Here is a 25,005-nt window from a genome sequence, read left to right on the forward strand (position 1 = left end):
ATAATAATTTTAAAAATAAATAACATAAAAAAAATAATAATAATATAGTTGATGAATACATCATGATATTATATGATTAAATATGATTAAATATTGTATAACTTATTATATTTTATTATATATTTATGATTTATTCGTTTACATTATACATTTATATTACATATACAACTGGAAAAATATTCACAGCATACTAATAATGCATCGCTTCGACTCTAAAACCGTGTTTAGGTATTAAATAAATGTAAAAAGTGCGATATTCGTTTTCTACTTTCTTAATCGAAAAAGTTATCGGAGAGATTATTTGCGTGGCTTGTGTATCTTAAAAACGTACCCATATTGTATTGGAATTTAAAACCACGTTTTCTGACCGAAAAAAAAACCAAACTACTAAAATATAACGACAATCGCATATTATTACTATGAATAATAATATATTGGTTGACAGTACCATATAGTATGTCGAACGCTGAAAGACGACGCATTGTGCGGCGTAAGTGAAAAAATTTCCCGAAAGCATCCGAAAAGTCGTCGTGATGTCTTGTGACGACACAGTGAAGTAATAATAATATATCGTCGAACATTATATTAACTCCCCTCGCCGAACGGCGGTCGTTCGACAAAAACCGCAAATAATAATATATTTAGGCACCGGAAATGTTTTTAACCCTGGTCCGCCGCCGGCGAGTCGGTGTCGATTTACTATGGCGGTGCGGGCGGCTGGCGCTGAACGGCGTTCGGCGAAAGAGCGATGGAAAAATTAGAGTCACGTCGTTTCCGTATAGGCAGATATAGAACACCTATTACATATAGAAACAGACCGGTATTAATGCATTATCGCATTGTTTCCATATATATATATATGTTACCGTTGAAATAATTGTATCATTAATAATATCGCACTATCCGATCGCGTATTTTAAAGACCGATTATTTTTCTATAGTAACGATCGGCGTCGCACAATCTTCATGACGGAAAAGCAGACGAAAATAGAATTTAAACCGAAATACTTATATTGATACGGTTTTCATTCCAAACGTCAGCCGCTATTATGTTATATTTCTCAGGGTTAAATATTACGAACAATATATATAATATTATGATGTCGCCTCGGATGATGATTATGTTGGTATATATATATATAATATACAATATATTATACGCGCGCGTATGTATACTGTATATTTATTATATCCGGTTTTTGTTCCGGACATTTCTGCACAAACTGATGTTGGCTGGTTTTTTTTTAAGGAATCTTTAATGTATTATACACATACTTATATGTCGTTTAACCGGAAAATATCAAAAGGGGCGTTACGTAATACTAATACAGCAATAGCGAATATGTTGAATAATAGTGGTCATCATGTATTGTATTTACTAAAACAAAAGAAAACGATATCGGTGTCGAATATAGACATATTATATTATATTTGGCATAATACAGAAGTATTTGTAAATTATTATTAATACTGACATTTAATAATAACTATCGAATTTAATTATAATAAGAGAAGAAATGCAATGGAATCTAATTAACAAGTATCACGTTCACTTTATTTTGTATCACACGCAATTGCACCGTCTTAATATATATATATATATATAACAATTTCAGAAGAAAGTTTTTAGTTGTAAGTGATTTTTATCAATACACAATTATAATTAAAAATTGAGTTTTTGAATTGTTTTATTTAGCATTTAATTTGAATTTAATACATCCAAAAAACGTATTATCTCTTGCTTGAATCAGTTGAGGTAGACGAGTGACATGGCTCTGTATCTAGACAGGGATTTTCGTTTTTTAAACATATTATAATATATTATCGTATTATAATATCACATATAATTATTAAGAAAAATAAAAGTTTTATTAAATCAACGAACCACAATTACCGCTATTGCACAATTATTTAATACATTAATGTGTTTCTTATTTTGAAAAATCTAAAATTGACAGGACTTTTAAATTTTACGTCAATAAAAATATAGTAATGGTTTATTTAGCATTTTATTTATTACTCATTCGCGTTTTTTTAATGCGGGGCTTTTGGTCAAATGAAATTAAATATTTGATTGAAAAAATAAAATAATAAATATAAAATGTCAAAAATGAATTGATGGTTTATGTAAATTGTATTACCTCTCACTGTAAATATTAATCCAAATACTATTTTCGAGTCAAATGGCGATTATTATTGTTGGTTGTATATACCTATACATACCACGAAAATAATAAATGTTGTGGTTGAATTTTGGTCTGTTAAGCAACAGTTATTAAACGAGTTTTTTGTTTTATTTATATGAAGTATACGAAAATATATATTTTTTATATATATTATATAATATATGTCCTATTCGTGTAATGCCAAAAATAATAATCCGCAGTGTAGGTACTCCATCAGTCTATCGCATACATAATAATACTCAAGCCGTTATATTTTATACTAGTTGGTAAAATTAATTTATAATTGTGACCGCACCATAAAATTAATTAAAAAAAATTATATTTTGTTATAAACTATTAATACATTAGGACAAAATTATTAAGAGGCTAATCATTCTTGTCATGATCAACAAATCGTTTTGTGCCCCCATTCGTGTTATTCAAATAAAAATTTAGATCACTGGTTATTTAATTTAAAAATAGTTTGTTAAAAATTGAATAGATTCTCCCGAGCCGTGAAGGGCGTGAACTATATGCATCACTTCAAAACGTCAAAATGAACCATCCGTAATATATAGTAGTTGTACAAATAACTAGAATGCATAATATTATATTGTTAAATATTCTTATATATAATTCAAGGAATCTAGTTCAAAACTGACATTATTTCACGTTTAATATTAACGGATCTATGTATAATAACGCTTATACCCCGAGGCTTTAGTGAGAGCATGTTACTTTCCATTCGATAAAAAACGGTACCTAACTTATTTCTCATTTCTGTAAATAAAAAAAATCATATAATTTCGCTTATCTATATAATATAATATGAGTTATGTCTTTATAATAGTTTATAATATTATGTTCATAATGTGTGTGGTCGGCGACGATTAGCAAAGTTAAAAGGGCGCACATCAAAATTGTTCATAATGGCGTTAAATCTGTAAACAATACTCAATTTTTCAAAAATTATGTTTGTTTCTAGTGTTTCTACGAATATTTCAATTTAGAAAATCATAAATTTTCATTAGAAATCTTAAAATGAATAACCATACCACGTCTGTAGTTTGCGTTAGTTCATAGTTTTATTTGTAATGTGTAATATATTAATTATTAGTATAATAATATAAAGGTTTCATAATCGAATAATTATTAATAATCATAATCATTGATTTTTTTGTTTTGTTACACAGGTCGATTTACCAACAATGTTTAAATTCATTTTTATCTTTGGTAATAATAATTTTCTTTATTCAAATGCATATTTTTGGAATTTTTAAGTACTTTTAAAGGACATATTTTCAATTATTTAGATTTTTCTTGCTATATAACTATAAGGAATTATCCTCTGGGGATACAAACTAATTTTTTCAAATAAAAACTAACCTTTTCGAATGTAGGTAATTTATGCGGAAAATGGTTTTTGAAATATTGTATGCATATAAATCAAAATGTAATGTAATATAGTAATATCATTATTAAAATTTGTACATAAAGGATACTTAGTACTTAAAAGTGGATTTAAATATATAACATCGATGTTATATTAAATTTGATATTATTATTGTTATTATTCGAACAATAATATTTACAAAATATTTATAAAATGTTAATGAGTTTTGTTTATTATAATATTTAATATTTATAATACTACAATTTTAAAATGATCATAACCTCTCCATAACTGGAACATAACACTACGAAAAGTGAAATAACTCTAAAATTACTCGTTTAGATTTAGATTTAGATCCATCAACATTTTGAAAAAGTCACAGCTTAACAATTTGCAGCAAAAAAATGTTGTTTTTTATACGAAAAAAATAATTTTGTGTCATCTGCAAAGGATATTATATTATATTCTCCAAATATTACGAAAATATAATTAATCGAAAACATGGTCCTTTAAGCACCACTATTTCAACATTATAATTATTACAATTCGAATACATTCATCAATTAATTAAAAGAAAACACGGATGAGCACACTGAGCATGCACGTTAGAGACTCTTTATCTATTTATAAGTCATTTTATTTCTGTAAAATATTAATAAATTTCAGCATAACAATGCGCGTATGTACCGTATTTGGCAAATTACATAATATATATTATATTATACAGAGATGCTCGATTGTTGTGACACTGCGTCCGAGAGAAGAGCAACGGATTTATTATTATTATTATTTTTTTTTTTTTTGTAAAAACAGAAACGTTGTCCAACACATATTATTATTATCATTACGCAGATATAATACCTGTCCTCCGCAGTTGTACACGCGTCGTGTCCCAGCGCTTGCGTATATCTGGCGCGACGGCGGTAGCCGCCACACGTATATTATAGTTTCCGGTCGTTCCCCGCACGAAGAAAAACGCCGTTCCGCCACCGCCGTCGGTTCAGTAACGCCGTTGCCGCGAACGCGTACCACCGTCTTCTGGTGTCGGTCCCACCGATTCCTTACGCCGTTTCGCTGGCACACGTTTTTTCGTAAATTCGTACGACATCGTCTGTCGACGATTTTATCTTCCCTTATTATCGCACCCACCGCCGTAGTATTATTGTTTTTTATTTTAATTTAATTTTAAATTATTATCGATATCATTATTCACACCCGACGCTGGTAGTGTCTGCCATTTGAAATCAGGTAATCTCATTATACTATATTAATATTATACTGTTTACAACAATATAGTTTATCATATTATTAGGTGTTGTTATTATTTTTCGATGGCGAATTCACACGATCAATACCTACATTTTTTCATATCTTATAATAATTCATTGTATTTTATCAACTAGCTATACATTTTATTTATTTATTTTGCGTTCTGCGCACGTTTTGATGAAACGAACATATTGAAAACCAGTGTCAGATTTTGATTTTTGGAACTTGGAGAAAAAAAAACCGAGCATAATTTGATAACATTTAAAAATGTTTTTCTAGATGATTCAATCATTTAATTTTTCTGAACAAAAGTAATCTTATACTCGTATGTTTTTTGGGGGGTTAGGGGCCTCTAAAATATAAGACAAAGGCAAATATCCGTAAAATTTTTCCCTGATTTTAATTTAATACAGTTCATTATGCGGATTGGAAACAATTTACTATAACATTGTATCGATATAAATGTATATAATATCATTTTTTTGCACTGGATCGATTAGCATCGTTTCAACAACTCACATATTATACGTATAACAGTAATCTGCGCGTGTATCACTTAAGAACATTATCATATATCATAATTTATCGTTTAGATACCGGTTAGTTGTACAACTGACTAATCGCGCTCGGTATCATATTTTACTGTGCGGATTTCGTCGATCCAATCGTTATAATATTATGATAGACGTTATCCGTGTACCTCATTGTCTGTGCAGAGGTTGAAAGACTCCAAAAACGCTTACTACGTGCGATTGTGTCTAGACTGTATATCCCTGTCTCTCACATATGATTGTAATCCTCTTTCAATGTTTTCTAAATCTGTTGCTGACGCAGACCTGAATCTCTAATCTTGTACTTTTATCCAACGTCCTAACTGTTAATATCTAATCTCCAACTCTTACACAGTCCCCATTACTTTCAAAGTACCATATCACTGGACTCGCTCACTTGTTCCGGTTCCTCGTCCTTATTTCTCTCGAAAACTATGTTTACATTTTCCCTATATTATCCGGCATTATAATATCATGCGCATTGCAAATCATGAACCCAATTTTTCGCTCCAACTCCTACACATATTGTATTCTGTGTTGTGCTGTTAAAATCAACATTCAATATAAAAATAAATATGAATATATAATACCACGCAAACCGTTCTGATAATGCCGAAAAACAAAACGTTTTCGGCCCGGTACAAAAGCCGCTTCAATTATTATTATCGTCGCCAATAAAATAAAATCATTAAACCCATCCGCTGCCTGCGATACAGATAAGCTGCCACTTGGCGCCATCGCTCTTAATATACAAAATATAATATAATACAGTTGACAGGGAATTTTAACCGAATGTCAATACAAAATATTAATATTTTATTGATGATACGTGCGTATTTATATAGGTAGGTAGGTATTACTATTAGGTATATTATTCATATTTATTGTACACATTGATTAATCTGGGTTTAATTTTTTAATCGTATAGTGTTTCTTTATTATACACAATACGCTTCAATATTATACCTACGTATATTTTTTTTATATAATTTCATTTTTACACTGTTTTACGAATATTATTTATAAATAAACGATCCACGTAATAAGCTTTAAAATAATAGATTATTATACTTAATATCGAAAAATAATAAAAATATTCAATATTTAAATACCTACCTATATCTGAAATTATTTTATTTATTCAAAAATTAATAATACTATGGTAGTGTTACTATATATATAATGTGATATAATTTAATAACAATTTAAACTCTAATAATTATGCGAATAAATTTTTGAAAAATGAATACAAATATTTATATATTTTTATATTAAATACAATTTTTTAATCAGAGGCAACTAAATTAATTTGGGGTAAGTGTAAAATCAATTTCAATTCAATCGCCGATCCATTATATATATATTATATTGTTACTTTTATTTATAAAAAAACAAGCATAGAACATAAGATGTACCACTGTATAATTGCTTTTTACGATAAAATAATAAAAAAAAATAATATATATTTCAGAAATTTAATTGAGGAATAAATCACGTTTTTATTTAATTTGTGACTGCAATTCTACATTTTGTTTTAATTAAAATTGTAATTATAAATAAATTAGTGAATTTAAAACTATGAATCTATAAATGTAATTTATGTTTAAAATAACTACTTTAAAAAATTATTTTAGAAATCAATATTAAATAATTATTTGAAGTACTTAGTAAAACATATACACGTTTAATACACATATTATTATATGTATAGATACTATAAATTATGTTAACACAACTATAATTATTAATAATATTATTATTGTTATTTATTACACCGTTAAAAAGTACTTTTGAAGTTGAAAAGTAAATTTTATTAAATTTTAAATTTTAATATTGATAAATTAAAACGAAAAAAGTCTGATTAATGAAATAAACAAAGTTTAATTTGTATTTACATACATACTTTTATTCGTATTATCTAATTATTGTACTACTAAGTTAGAATTCCGTTAAATGACAGCTGCCAAATGTCAAATAGACAAATACTTTAGTGGTCCGTCCGTTACTTTTTTTTTTTTTTGTTTATCGGACCGATTTAGATTGTTTTATTTTTTTTTATTGAAAAGAGGAGGACATCTATAATGCTACTATATATAACATTCAACGAGCCCAACTTTAAATTAAATTCATTTATAAAAAAAAATACCGTTAAATTTGTCTGGTGCACCTATAATTAAAAAGGGGAACTTCAAACAAAAGCGTGATATAATGTGAAATTGTTTATACTTTTAACATAAAATAATTTTAAATATCAGTCTAGTGTGCAAGATTACAATGATAATTTTTTAAAGACCAATAACGTTAAGGATAAATTATAATTTTGAAAGGAAACTGTTGTTTTCATTTCATTTATTTTTATTCAAAATTGAACTATTTTAATATACAAATTTTACTTAAGTATTATTTTAAAATATATTAATTTATTTTTAAGGATGCAATACGTATTATTAAACTCAGTATGACATTATTCTATTTTATTTTTATTAAAAATCTTTTATAGATTACTGAGGTTATACTTAACTATAGAATTTAAATATTTTATATCAAATACATTTAATATGAATCTCTGTTGAAAAACATTTTGATAGTACCTATACTATATTATTATTTGAAAAAAAAGTTTATTCGAGAATAGAAACTAATTTTTGAGAAAAAATTATTGAAAAATAAAATTAAAAAGTGTTTCAATTATCATTTATTACTTATAAGATTTTTTATCGACAATAATGTATTACCAATTTACCATATAAAAATTACACTGATTTTTCAAAATATTTTGGAATAACTCATGTTTTATTATTTTCAACAATTTATTTTCATGTGAGTTCTGTTTTAAATGTTTCATTTGAGGTTCAAAATGGATCGATGAAATGCTTCAGTCTTTAATATGTCGAATAGTATTTTAATAATTTATAGTACGAAATTTATGTAATTTTTTTAACAAGAATTATTAAAATAATCATATATTGGCTAATCGAAAAATAAATAACTAATATTTAAGTATATTCTAAATGCATCTTAATTATTTATTGTTTTTTTTTTAATTCTGTAGTGATTGTTGAATATTTCCCGTATGTATATGTTACCGTTACAGAATTGATATTAGAAATAAATTTATAGAAATCACTTTTATTTTTCATCTTTATACAAATAACTCTACCAAACCATCTTACAACATTTCAAACAATGTAAATAAAATGAATCAATTATGTAATGCCATTCATAATCATTATTACCCACGCCCGTTTCAAATATTACAAGTTAATATAAACGTTTTAGTATAAACATTCTTTGGATGTCATCGCGTAAAATATTCAATGTCTATAAATCATATATTCTTAGTTTCGTGTACCAAATAGTTTAATTTTATATTGCATTTTAATAGTTATAATTAAATATTAATTATCTATTGACACAAATTATAACTAAAGATGCATTTTGTCATTATAATAGATGAAGCTAAACACATCGGTTGTATGAGATTTAAATAATATTGTTTTAAACAGTAAAACCATAATGTTTATGATAATGGATTATTGAAATCTTCGGTATATAATGTCTGTAAGCAAATATCCATCCTTGTGTTACACATATATAAATGTATTGCATTAAGCAATATCATTTATATTCGTGTGCCGTATATGCAAAATATTCTAGTCAAGAATAGAATTTCAGTGAAATTGACGTTGTCTCATAAAACGTTGTCAACACATGGCATATTCTGCAAATTGTTTAAATATCTGTTCGGTTCAGTTTCTGTTTATGGTAGTAAACTTATATTTTGTATACGAAATAGTCTATAATAGTTTACAGATTGCGTGTACGAGTTAACAAATTGCACGGAAAAATAATGTGGAATCGTGCACCCCACGACAGGAATCAATAAATGATGTAAACCGGATTTTTTTGCATTAATAAATATAAGGATTCCAATTGTGCAGTGCAGCGTATAAGTAGTTGTATACCTTAAATAAATTTACATAGTTTAGCTGTAAATTGTATTCATAAAACATTTAGTTGAGTTGACTATGTACATAATATTATATATTGCATAATATATAGCTTTTTAGAAATTGTGTTACAATTTCATTTTTAATATAATTGTTTTTCGAGCATATTATAGCCACGCATTATATTAAAATAATTGTTTGTTATTATACTAATTTAATAAGCTAATCGTTGTATTTTTTAACCTTTTTATCATATTATGTTGTTAATTAATTAATTAATTTATTTAAATGATAATATCATACTATTGTTATTGATTAAGGGCATAAAGTATTTATATTGAGCTAAGCAGTGAAGATATTTTAAAATATAATGTTTCAACCACATGGCCACAAGTAGTTAAACTTAAAAAACGCTTTGATATTAGGTACGATAAAGGGTTTTCTATTATATATATATAACACGTATAGTACTTTAAGACAAAGTAACTTCCGAATCGTATTCTCTCTACCGTCTAATAATCTCTATTATAGTTAAGTTAGTCAACTATGTGATTTTATAACTAGTTATGATACAGTTACTTAATAAATATTCTCTTTTTAAATTCTAAACTAAATAACATTATAGTACTAATACCAACATCGTATTTAATAAAAATATGATTAATTACAAAAACAAAAACTAATATACTATTATATAAACAATTTTATTGACTTGATGCATATTTTTAAATAATGAAAAATATAAAATTATCATGTACTTTTAGAGTTGGTCATTTTGTACAATGTTAAAAATATTATGATGTTACTATAATTATTATACTATTACCATTAATGTTAAAACTTTTAATAAAAAAGTATATAAATTAAACTGCGTACAGTACGCTTAGAAGGTTATATTAACTAGTTAAATACGTGTCTACCAAAATTAACATATTATTTAACTGGAATAGTAAACATAAATTTTGTTCTGAGACGATGATCAAATTGCATTTTCCTTGAAACGGTAGAAGTGTAGTAGGTACTTGCTTTTTGATATGAAATATCCACTTGAAACATTAAAGTTCAGCCAGCAGTAGACTTTAATAATAATAATAATAATACTAAAAATACATATACATATATATAATATATATATATATATTATATAGATATTTATGTTATTTTTTTTCTCTGTGTGTGTAATAACATTCCGGACCGTCGAGAAAACAGGTATAGGTTTTTATTACAAAACGTATATAGGTTTGCAGTTCAAAACTAGTGTTTACCATTTCTGGACGTGATGGTTATACGAGAACGTGATATAACGTTTATAAATTGGATATCCATGTCCTCGCTCAAAGAAATGAAAAAAAAAAATCAAAACGCAATGTTCACCCAAAGCTGTGGAGAACGGTAGACATTATATTATACTCAAAAACATGGTTTGTCGTTTTTACCGATCAAGTAAAAAAAAAAAAAAACTCTTTGCCAGTTGCTTATATAGACAAGTTTTTTAATACTCTCGCCCCAAACCCGATTATCGTTATCGTTAGTAAATACATCACTTTCTACCTCCAAATAATAGAGTGTTAGGTTAGACGGATAATTCACCCGATTGGTTATTCAATAAAGTCGTCGAGTTGTACTATTATACTGCACGGACATATATAACTACCTATCTAAATATAATATTACCTATATTATGTGTTTTTGATTCGTAAATTTTCCATTACTGACATTACATTACAATACTTGAAAAGGAAAAATCACAGAGTTCAGTTCTATACTTGCAAATCTTTTAATTTATATCTATAAATAACATAATTATATATATGTACTATATAGTATATAAATATATGTGTATATGTGTATATAAAAAAAACTATTCGGTATTTACCTGTATTTTTGAACTAACGAAAATTATGCATCTGTAAAACCGTAACAAACAATAGTTAAACATAACAATTCATAAATGTCCAACACGTTTTGGTATAATTACCATCGTGTTAGGCATAGTTAGTAGTCAAACGTCTTGTCGAGTTAAGTCTCGGAGTGTATAATATAATAATTAATTACCTACTTGCACGTCTTAAATTTAGAATTCAAAACACAGAGCATATGGTAATTTTTCAGTCGACTGTTTTTTGAAAAACAATTAATAAATACTTAGTTATAAAATTTAGTGTATCTAACAGTTAAACTTCTGCTATTACTTATGATGTCTCGAAAATCATTACAGGAAGACAAGTCTTATATTATATAAACATTATAAACGGATATTCAGATGTATAGTATTTTTTTGCGGTTTTACAGCGGATATATACTATTTTATACTGTGTAAGTTTCCATTATTTATTTCTTAAGTTTTCTTTTGTACGACTCCAAAACAAGAGGCAACGCATGTATTTTCATAATATCATTTGTAAATCAAAGGCCTCATCATCGCCCGAGCCCCCGTTCCCATCCCGTCGAGCATTTATGGTTTTGCACTTCGACTCCGCTGGTGAACTTCGTTGCGCAACTTTGCCCTTTTGTTCAATGACCTGTGTTCCTTGCATGTACTTCAGGACTGGCGTCTGTGCTTCCTGCAAAAGTGCAAAGTTCCAACATATATTTTGATTTGCTCGCGTTACATCCATCCGTAACGTCTGATGTTTACAACATTTAAGGGACTGACTGTAAACGTTGTAAAACTGCGGCAGAACAACTGTGCGGTTAGAATCGTGTTTTACTATTTCAATGTACATATCATGTATGTTTCAATTTTTAACTACAATATTGTTCCTGCAGACGGTATATTATACTCAGCTCATATAGTTACATACGAATGTGATATATATATATATATATACACACACAATATACATTATACACATATATATATTTAATTTATTTTGTTTCTTTTTATATGCGTCACAACTATTCTCAACGCGTATTGCCGATGGAAGTTCCTACTTTACGAGTAATACGGTCGTGATGAAGAATTTGGGATACGTACTGACGGCTAAAACATCGTTATTCGTAATTTGTGCTCAGTTCTCGGTAGTACATAATATTTATTGAATAAAATTAATTATACATCATATATAGCTTTTATATCTGTCGTATTTATAACGTATAAAACATATTTGTTTTACTTTTTTATTTTGGTAAAATATAGAAAAATCTTTCTAATTATAACATTACTACAAACTTCATATTATCTTCGTTTTTAAAAAATATCCCTTGACATCTTTAATCGGAACTTTATTGTCATTGATCGATGTACCATTGGTGCGTCAATGTGTGTAGCGCAATGGTTAATGATCGTTCGATTTTTCTTGCCGATTTTATCGTTCAGTACCGTTAACCAAACCCTACAGCCATTGTGCTGGAATTTATGGTCCAGAGGAAAATCGAATTTGGTAGATGCTGTGTACATATTGTAGTTAAGGGGAATATATTCGACCGCGATCGAATCAAATCGTAATAATCATCTGATAAATGCGTTGTATACATAGAGGAAATCGAGCCATACGTTAGTCCAAAATCTTACATTATTTATACCACAGACGACGCTCATTATTCCTGTATTTTATTCAATGTATAGAATAGTAAATATATTTTATCAGCATCTCGAATAATTCGGCGTGGGTTTTGCGCTTGACCATCACACGATTATTATCGTATTGTAATATTTATCTTGGTCTAGTTTCATTAGCAGATGCTATTTTGGGACAACAATTTTGAATGGTTTATAAGCAAGCAAAGTTCTGCAATCTTATTTCCCTTAATAAACTAATTCCCCGACGCGTTCCACGTCTCATTGAGTACTTCCAATTAGACGAGTGATGATGTATAAGACTTTTTATGTCTCATGCTAATACTGACCTACCTTTCATTTTAATTTCCAAAATGTTGTTTATGTTTATCGATTAATGTTTCCTTTAACAGCAAACCATAATTTGTTCTAAAGGGCATAGTTCGTATATTTTATAATAAATAAATAAAAACAATATTATTTTTTTATAATAAATTTAATTTTGTTTTTAAGTATTATATTATAAAATATATATAACATATAGGTATATCGTTCATAATTTGTACCTATATGAGGTAATCATAGAAAAACTAAAAAGTGGCGTAAATCTATATTTAAATGGTAATCACACACACTGCGCAGGTGTATTATCCTTATGACATAACTCATAATGTATAGTGTTTATATTTTTGAAATATTAATATCTGTACAGATACATTTGAATTGACTCGATATTTGTTTTATATTGATTGTAACGTGTTTTTTTTTTTTTTTATTGAATAAATCATATTTCATATATAAGACCACCGACCAACAGTTCAGTTGAATTCGCGTCAAGGTTTTGTTCTGTTGTCGGCGAATAAAACGTATTAAAAATGAACTCAAAAACAGAAATTGGTAAAAAATCAAAGAAAGCGAAATAAAATAATGATATGTCCAAATAACGACGTGTGCAATAGAGTAATAATGTTTTGACTAGATTTATTGCACTTTCATAGTGGCATACCTATATATTGACGGGGAGAACGTGGGCACCCAAAAGCCGAAATATGACAAATGTAAATCTATATATATATATAAATTATATGTTTGTACGGAGGTCATACTTTTGGAAACTACTAAACCAATTGGCACCAAATTTTGGACACAATGTATCATATTACTTGCGACAAGGGTTCTTTGCTTCATTTTTGAACCCACGTAAGTTTCTAAAGGGTAACTTATACATGAATATCGTTTTTTATTTTTTTAAATAAGATTTTTTTTTTTATTGTTTGTTATTCAAATGTACGTGCACCAAAAATCAATGTCCACATTTGTATTTCTTATTAACTCAAATACTAGTTGACTGATTTTTACAAACATTTCAGAGGTTGTTCTTAGAGATATAAGAATAGTTTGAATAATAGTTTAACCAAGTTTGAAAGTATATTAAAATATGCTATGTCCAATACGCCACAGCCAAAATGATCATCTCAGTCAAATTAGTTCATAAAGTGAGATACACCGATGCCGAATTGCCCGTAAACTAAAGTACATTAAAACCAAGATACACTTCTATAACACCACAACTTATATGTTGTTAATTTATTTTACCTAACTTTACCTATGGATAATAATGTCGTGAAAAATATAAATACTGATAATCAAGGGTACGTCTAAAAGAAAACCATATTAACATTATATTATAATTAATAGATTAATGGTAAAACATTGTCGCAATAGCATTAAAATACTACAACTATGGCGATGGATAGGGAATAATTAAAAATCCAACTTGAGTAAAAAATAAATTTACATATTTAGCTTTGACCAAACACTATATTTAGTCAATTTACTGAAATTATATTAAAAATAATATTATTATTAAAAAATTAAAAATATAATGTTTATAAATTATTATACGTTTATTCAACTACTATATTTATTTATAACTTTCACGGTGTCAATCATCATATGCGTATTTACGATTTACATCAATTTCGGAAATATTTTTTTAAAAGCTATCTAATGTATTTTATATTTTTAGTGATATCGTTTTAAAAATATGTGTAGTTTCTTTTTTCTCAAGTGAAAAAAAAATATAAGATCATAGGAATTGAACTAGTAGTAAATAAGTTTTTCTAAAAATAACCTAGATTTTATGAAATATAACTATTATGAATATTATGATTCAATTTTGTTTCTTAAAATTAATGTTTGTAAAAAAATTAAATTGTTTTATCGCATATTTATTTTTAATATAATAAAGATATTTTTAACATGTAATTTAAATTAAAAACGAAAAGCTTAGTAATTACAATTATATGATAAAAATATATTGATTAATAATTGTTCGTCTATGTTATATTATATACTAGGATATGTTGTTATTAGAGATGTATTTACTTAAATATAATATATAATTAGATTTACTCATTAAAATTACTCATACTAAAAATTAAGTATGTATTTTATTAATATTTCAATATTTTAAATTCGATTTTTTATTAGCTCAATACAATAAAACACTATAATTTATAAATTGAAAATCAAATATATGTTGAACTTTTAACATTTTATATGTTTAACATTAAATAATTAGATAGTTCTATCCATCTAAACTGTTAAGAAAATAATATTTATAAATTGCAAAATTAATATCATCTGGAAAATGTTCGCATAAATTAAATACAATAAACATCAAAGAATATAAATTATATTTACTGCCATGATAAGAAATAAATATTTGTTTCATCTTGTAATTGAACATGAAATATTTAGCACATAATGTATATGCGTTTCATTTTCATACATAAATTTATTTTTATTTTTGTGGATTAAAAATAATTTTCTACTCTTTTGCTTTTAAACTCAAACGTGTTCAAAAAAAAAAATTAATTACTTAGTTGTCAAGATATTACGAAATTTCTTATTTATTTTCAAATGCACGTAATTGCTATAAATGCGATTATATATCTAAATTATTATTTCTACATATTATTCGATTTTAACACAGTTATAAACTAACGAGGTACTACTTCAAAATAAATGTAATAAGTAACCTAGCTACAAGTATTGATATTTAATACTCTTAAAAGGCAGACTAGAATACTAAATTGGTATGAATAAAAAATGTCCAAGTTACGGAATGCATTTATATAAGTACAAAATATTTAAAACATTTCGGTGGCCAAATAGGCAAAAACATAAGTTTTGATAACCATCATATTACATGCCGTCATGAATAAACAAACATGCTAGACTGATGTATGTCGTTTGTACGAATAGCAAACAGAATTTTACGTTAAATACTTCATATTCCGTTCAATTAAACTTCGTTAAATAAAACCGTACACCCTTTATTTGGTAAATATACTTATTAAAATTTGTCAATTTATTTAATAAATATAATATTGTATCGCACATGAATCATTAATGCGTCTTATTACGACTCATATACATTCGTACAATTCACCTATATTATATATTTTATTTTTCCCTTAGGTAAGTCAAATGCATTCATTTGTCACCGTGAAAATTTAGATATTTAAACAATATTATGACATATTCAGTATTCCAACCATTCTTCCGTATGTACGTTCCAATTTTCAACAAAATACAGCTTATTGGATTCAATTCGACTATATAGATATAATATACTTAATACAAGATGGTTTAAAAATAATGTATAGGTATGTATTTATACGTTTATACCATTATGTTTCTTTTTTGATGCAAAATGCATTCTAATCGAGTACTGTCTCACTGTAGGTCACTAATAGTATAAGGTTCGGTTAGGAGATATCGACGAAGAAAAAACATTTTAAAACAACCCGGGTAAGTAATACACTATGAAATATTGTTCTAATTGTGTTTCATAATGGTTTTCCAAGGACAGATACTTTCAAGAAAAAGGAGACTAGTAATTGCCATGAATGAGTGGGTAGATATGTGGTGCGCACGTGCGCGCGCGTGTGTGTATGTGTGTGTGGAGGAGATGGGAAGAATCACCGCGACTTCGACTTGACAAATACTATTGTTTCACTTGACGAACATTTCAAAAAAGTCACTTTAAAAGTTATCCGATAGTATGTTGTCACAGCGATAGTAGTTAATTGTCGCGAGCTACAACTTTTTTGTATATATTATGACATTTTTAGAAGACCAGATTTATTATCACTGTTGAAATTTGACCAAGCACAACTTAGGAAACGATTTCGAGGTCTTAAATCCCCGGGACAAGGCAGTCGTAAACACGTCAGATGCTAGAAGAGACTGCTTAAATCGCCACTTAACGGTTACCCCCATATTTTCTCGTGTTCATTTTTTCACATTTGATCGCAAATTCTGATTAGATTGACGCTAAAATAAAGTACATCCATCTAACCTCTCGTTGGCCCCCGTTGAGTATCTAATGACGTATCGACTTTCGCATTAAGTTCAAAATGAAAAATTACCTAAAAATAAATAAAGTTTAGTTTTTTATTTTTGTAATGAATATCCATCATTAAAGTTTTTTTTTGAAGTATAATACTTAATAACCAAACTTATAAATAACATACCCTAAATTACGTACAATTGACAAAGTTTTATAAACAGTTTTATGTTTCTAATAAAATCAATTTTTAATTCATATCAATAATAAGTTATATTTTAAGTATTCCTAATTATATTCAAAATTAGTAAAATAATAACAGATATTTGGAATTACCAAAACTTGAATATTTAATACAAGATTCCTCATAAGTTTAAATTATAAAAAAATCAAAAATACATAATATTAAGTTTCGTAAAAATTAAACATAATTTTGTTCAAATTTTATAAAATTTTAAAATTTAAACCAAAAATAAATTGTAGTTATTTTTCTGTAATTATATTCAAACAATTTTTTTGTTAATACTTGAAATTTCTTGCCATGATTTTTTTCAAAATATTAGTGAAGCCTACTGTCTTACAAATGTAAAAAATAATAAATATAGGCTGACTAACCGTTTCCGCTTAGAATAGTTTTAGATTCTGAACGGAGTGATGAATGTATTTTTTATATCAAATTATATTATATTCTAAAACAATGTATTCAATTGAAATTTATATTCATTAAATTTAAATTCAACACATTTATAACAGTGACCTACTCAACGATGTGGTACAGTACACATTTACTATACAGCAGAACAAATGCTCCGGTTTTTATATTGTTAAATTTTTACTACCATAATAACTATTATAATAGAATGACTTTATACAGTTTATGACTATACTACGGTTGTGTATGGTGATAGTTTCATGATAAAACTATTTGGAACGTAAAATATATAGTTTTATTTTATGGATAATATTTTATGTAAAATTAATGCCATATTAACTCCAATAAAGCTTTTAAATTATAAAATAATATTAATGTGTTTATTTTTTAAAATACATTATTATTAATTAACAAAATAATAATAATATTCAATTGATATGAGCGGGTCCGAAAATTTCAAAGCAGAAAATTATGATACTCTTAATAATATAAAGCATAGGTATCTTTGGCATGTCTGTTAAGTAGGTGATATTTTTGAAATCACAGTTGATATTTTTTTTTTAATGTAATATTAAATATTATTCGAGACAATATTACTTTAAAATATAATAAAAAATTAATTAAAATTGTCGCGAACAAAATACAATAAAATAACAATAAAAAATACCTCACTTAGTATGTGTGTGATTAACCTTTGATATTTCTTTTATCTATACAATATTCATTCATTTTTGTATAGCCATGTCAAAAATATTTAAATCCTAGGCATAATAATATAAAAATATAAAAATGTATATCATATATACAAAAAGTATTATACTTTTTAAAAATCGAAGGTTATAATATTTTATTTTTATTTTTTAACAGTGTGGTAGAAAATGAACATAAGAAATGAGATAATATGTTTATAATATTATATTATTATGATTTATTTATCATAAGACAACATTAATATTACAATATAAATTATAATAGTATTACATAAACGTTTTTTTGCATTCTAATTTTTAAATATTATGACCGAGTACTTTAATTATTATCATATATTATATAAATATAGTTAAAATAAATATTTACATAATTTTTTAACTCTAAGCAGTCTATACGGAACTATTAAGTGAACTTTACTGATTATTATATGTACCCATCTTGTCTTGCTCTTATAGAACCCTCAGAATGGTTCAAATAGTTTATGATATACTGTCCTATTATTGTATTGGAAATCTAATAAACTGCAGTACTTTAAAGAAGTACCTGATTCTCTTATTTTCAAGTAGCTTAAAAATGCAATCAAAAACTGAAAAAAATGAGATTTTACTGGTCAATCGGTGTATTCAACGAAAAATCGATAACTTCTGGGTAAACCAGCTCACATAGTCTAGAGACGCTCCAGTTCATATATTATCGTTACCGGTTGTGGTTTTTTCTATAGAATTATGCTCTTTATGTCTTCATAATAGCATTGAATCCACCAAACCATGGAAAAGTATTATAGATGGATTTTATTTGTCCATTTTTATTTTATTTTATATAATTTATACGTAAAATGCCTATTGTTCGTGATTTTAATAAATAATAACCAATTTGTATAGATAATAAATTAAAGATAAGGTATTTAAGACGTGATACGTTTTTATTATTATTTTATTGCAATATTATTGATATTAATATTGAATTTAATTAATTAATTTTCTTTTTATTTAACGCTTATACCTTCAGATAGTAAAACAAAGGATGGGAAACTGCTTACAATTGTGTTTTACTGGTTTTATTCGATATAAGAAATTAATGTTACCATTATAGCGGTCCACCAAATGAGTGAATAGAGAAGTAATACAATTAAAAAAGTTAATTAATTCAAACACTTTATTTCAACAATATCTGTGTGTATAAAACATTATGATTTTTAGAATTAAAATTGAAATGGGTCTCTACAAAACTAATTATTTTCGATACTTATACCTCACAATTTTTATGTTGGAAAATTAAATTCCAAAATATGAATTTTATTTTATATTGTTCAAAAAAATATTAATATTAAATAACAATTATATATACGCGTGATTTGCTGATTATAGTTTCTGTATTGGTACTTATGTCATCTAAAGATGCGATGACATTTTCTATATTAAATTTTATCCTTATAAATAAAAACCTACAAACTCGATTTTTATCCTAATAATGACGTAACAAAATATATTTATATAAAATACGTCATAATCATGTTCGTTTTTACATAACATGATAAATGGCCATACAACTATTACTACTGTTACTACTATTTGGTATGTATAACAACTACTATTATTATTTATTAATAAATATTTATCAATGTGAATTTTGTCTTCTTATAAAGTATATAAATTAACATTTTTCCGTTTGTAATATATTGGTCGTTTTTTGTGTCTACATCAAACTATTCATTTTACTACACTAAAAATCACATTTTGTCTGTAGGTACCTAATAACGTCATCGTGTTAACAATACATATGTTATAGCCTTTTAGGTACTCTATAGAAATATTAAAATAACTAGGTTAACTAGATTATCTTTATGTTTATACATAATTTATGTACCCTCCATATAAAATAAGTTTTAAGTGAAGAAATGGATAGGTAGTAAAAAAAGATAACGAGAGTACAGAAATAAAAGTGTTGTTTTAATATTTTTACTACCTGCAGGTACCTTAATTCTATATAAGGCGTGTATAATTTTAAGTTCTTGTAACTATTTTATAATTTAAGACGTCTTCGTTAAAATATTTAGTACCATATAATGTAAAGTAAATTTATATAACTTACCTATTTGTGAAAATCTGAATGTGCGTCTTATTATGGACACTTAGAAGTATATTTAAATTCTTTAAAAATATTATATTTAGGCTATAGGTATTTAAGGATCATTTTGATAGCGTACATTAATTCACAAGCTAGTTATAATATTTAAATTGTACAGGTCTTGTTGTCTGTAACATTTATAGTTTATTACAGAAAATAAAAACACTTGAACAAGATACAACATTTAATCACGGTGTTTCTGAACTACATATTATAATACATTTGATGTTTTTTTTTCTTTTTATTATCAAACTTTGTACAATAGAGAAAAACTACATATTATGATTTATTATATTATTATTATGGATCACTGTCATATTCTTTTTAAATCAAATCGTATTAATATTATGTAAAATAATATTTAAAATCGTTTTTAGTATAAAACCTTCTGTTGTTGATACGTATGCAGTTGTGCCGTAAAAAATAATAATCATTCAAATCTGCTAATGAATTTAAAGTGCGTTTGTAGACTATAGATAATAATATATTCATACATAAGACATGAGTAGGTATTTAGTGTGGTTGAAGAAAATACGCGTGCAACTGCAATGGTTACATACGGTTATAATTATTATTGTATTAACATCAAAAGTCAACATTATTAAGTGGTGCTTTCAAATCAAAAAAAATAACGGTTATAAGTAAGTATTTTTAGATATTATTGGAAAAATATGAAAGTAAATAAATTGTTCATTAAATAATCAAGTCAAGGCCAATACAATATTATGATACGCTAAAAAAACAGATTGTGTTCTCACAATTATTCTTTCAACTAATTAAGTCTTATAAAAACCAAAAATGTCAAATAATAATATTACATAAAATTCTTTCTCATCCTTGTATGGTGTTTTGTATTTACTGATTGTGTAACTCCCGCTGGCTTATGTTATGAAGTTCAATCATATACTTATTATACTTATATACAATCAACCAAGTCCTCAACCTTTATAAATTTAGCTATGTAATTTACTATTTGTTTTTTAAATTTTATTTTAAGTAACCTTTAAACATCACGTCTTATTGTAATAAGATAGTTGCAGATTTTACAATCAAATTAATTTTGAATACAAATATATATGTATACAAGGTGTAACAGGACTATTTAACAAATATAGTAACATTTGTAATGGAAGTTTGTTAAATAGTTTTGTTACACCTTATATATAAAATATACATTGTATTTTTAAACGTATTAATATTATCATTCGATGAAATCGATAAAAAATATTATTTTATCATCAACCACTAATGTAACCTGTAACGTGTTAATGTTTATTCTTTTCAAACACATTATACTGTGTGTATTATATAGGGATGCCCTATCAATGTATTTATTATCTATAACGTATACACGTGATATAGCTACCTAAATTCTGGAAACTATCTACACCGAAGTATTCAACTTCAAAATAACAACTTGAAGTCCACCACCGATATGACGATAAGTGTGGGTATTATGAATTACCGTGTCAACTTGGTAGGTAGGTATATTTATCATATTATGTACCTATATTGATAGATATATAAAGGTTAAACACGCAAACTGTTATTTAGCGAAATGTAACAAAATGCTCTACTTAACGTCCGGGGTCTGGAGGAAACAGATTTCCTATTTTTCGAATAATGTTTACATTAAATAATAGGTACAATCAAATTTTCCAAATGGAAAAACAATATCAATCACCTATAATGTCACGACACGCAAACGTTCGATGAGAGTTGTTTATCAGCTCAATATATAATAGAGGTTTGATATCTACACCAAGAACGAACGCCATATCACACTATATTATAATTTGGTCAGGTATTAACCTAAATATCTTTTATTTTTATTTTCCTAATCACTTTTAGTTCAAAAACAGAAATAATCCGAAACAAATATTCCGGTATTATAGTTAATAGTATAGATATGTTAAGCTTTTAACTAATTTGCTTAGCCTAAAAGCTCTATATTTTTATTCCATACATTTATAATATGCAAGATTTATTTTTTTAAATTTTCATGAAATAGATAATATATAAAATAATAATTATGTTTATATTGAATAGAATTTTCGCCAGAAGAGACATAGGATGTACAACAATATTTTGCATAGTTGTTTCTATCGATTGAGAATACGCACAATATGTAAAATTGTTTATCACAGGTTTAAGTCATTATCCATATCATGTATATTATATATCTATAACCTATAGTGTATCCGATTTACATTTCTAACTCAAAATTCAGGATTAACATTAGCCATAACCTAAAATAACCCAAGTAACACGTGTACATTTATGCACAGGGAATTATCCTTCATATTAAAACTGCATTAAACGTTTTCGATATAAGAAACACCATTTTGAATTTGATATTTAATAACAGAAAATAATAATTTTTATCGATAAGTACTTATTAAACTTTGAATTATTAGGTACGCACGTGTACATGATTAAGAAGAAAAAAAATACATTGTCGAGAACACTTTTATTCAGAAATTAATTTATCAACATAGTATTATTATTTTTATGATATAATAACAGTTGTAAAAAATATTTACATTTTAATTATTTAAAAAAAAACATGTAACAATTTCAACAAACCTTATATTCTTAAATCGATACTTAATTGTCTACAAAATAAGTTTACCTACGCTTGTCTGGAACTCCCTACACACAAGGTATCGTTTGATTTTATATATTTTAAATTTGAATAACCTATTATTAGTAATAATAACTTTGAATGGTTATTATTATCGGTAGCGAATTAACTAAACGTTATTATGGTCAAATTAATGTTGAATATTTCAGAACACGGATGTATAATTTATTTATAATATTCGTTACTATTAATTAATTAGTAGTCAACCAAAACCATGAATAATTTCAACAGTACCTTTTATACCATAATATTATATTGTATAGAATACACGTAATATTATAATATATTACAATTATATTACCATTTATAACTAAATATATATATATATACATATATATATATTAAACTATAACATTTTTCTGTTTTACATAATAATATCTCATAGAAAAGTTTTGAATAGAAATAATTTCTGATATATTTTTATGATGTATTTATAATATATATTATATGCGCATACATTATTATTTCTGATTTAAAAAGAACAACTTTGCTGTTTAGAGTCTTTATTGCATGTCTTAGAGTGATCCAAACATTTTTTAGATTACTCTGTTTATATACATACTCTTTGGCGTCACACAGACGTATTTTATTATAATATATCATAATGATATTCACGTATATATATATATATATATTAAAATATAATGTATTGAAAACCATATCATTCTAGTATTATCTATTGAAATGCTTAAAATTTAAATTGACTTAAATTATAAAAATTTTGATTTTTATTGTTTATTTTTGCATTAAAAAAGCTATTTTTGCTATAGCCAAGAAATTTATAAAAACGTTCGATAATATCATAACTATACAATTATGGCCTCAGTTGCCAATATATATTTTTAGATCAATAAATAAAAATAGTGTAGCTGCTTAAAATCATGTTACGTTTTATTAATGCCTGGAGAATTCGTCTTGAATCTCAATGTCTTTTACCGATGAAATCTGTTTGCTTTTGGAACATCAATGCCGTAATTATTATTATCACCTACTGTAAGATAAACCTATACGTAGGTAATAGATTCATGAGATGTGTTCTTATTTTCATTCATTTAATTTTCAGCATAATTTATTTTCGTCAAGAAAGCTTAAATTGTTTACTGAGCACCAGTTAACTTTTAAACGAAATAAGCTATATTTTTGTTGAATTAAATATTTGTATCACTTAATGAGATAATATGTATAATTTTAATTTGTATTTAATGATTACGTAATCCCTTGAAATGAAATTTTAGACATAAACAATTTACAACAAATACAAACTAATATTCATCCGTAATAATATAAAAGTTATATAGGTAGTCCATATTAAGATCAATTAGATTTTAATTTCACCGGAAAAAGTAACACTTAGGTAATGGTAATACCTAAATGGCTCTAAACAATTATTATAAAAAATAAAAAATTCTTATTTTGTAATTATTTCATACAAGTTATTTATACTTTCTCTACTTTATCAAATAGATCTTGTAATTTATTTTTCTCGTATACATTTTTTTCAATCTATTTATTATTTTTATATACTAAAAATAACACCATAATTGCTTAAAACAAATATTGCACGTCATTGAATTTAAGTCAGTAGTATAGACAAGTTTCGCAAGTACGGTAAATACAATAACACAATCTTTGAAGAAATTCGTGTTTGTAATAAATTATGATATAATAATGTATATGTATATTAATA

The 25,005-nt window shown here is 26.0% G+C and overlaps 1 protein-coding gene across 2 annotated transcripts in view; it reads left to right on the forward strand.

The window, feature by feature from the left end:
• Window positions 1-4,499: 4,499 nt before the first annotated feature.
• LOC132929345 (somatostatin receptor type 5-like) overlaps window positions 4,500-25,005 on the forward strand; it is a 194,703-nt gene continuing 174,197 nt past the window's right edge. For both annotated transcript variants that reach the window (XM_060994669.1, XM_060994653.1), the window contains exon 1: window positions 4,500-4,806. The gene's annotated coding sequence lies outside the window, so the exon portion shown is untranslated. The remainder of the gene's footprint in view (window positions 4,807-25,005) is intronic.

This window comes from Rhopalosiphum padi, chromosome 1 (assembly GCF_020882245.1).
Source record: "Rhopalosiphum padi isolate XX-2018 chromosome 1, ASM2088224v1, whole genome shotgun sequence".
In the NCBI taxonomy this organism is placed as follows: Eukaryota; Metazoa; Arthropoda; class Insecta; order Hemiptera; family Aphididae; genus Rhopalosiphum; species Rhopalosiphum padi.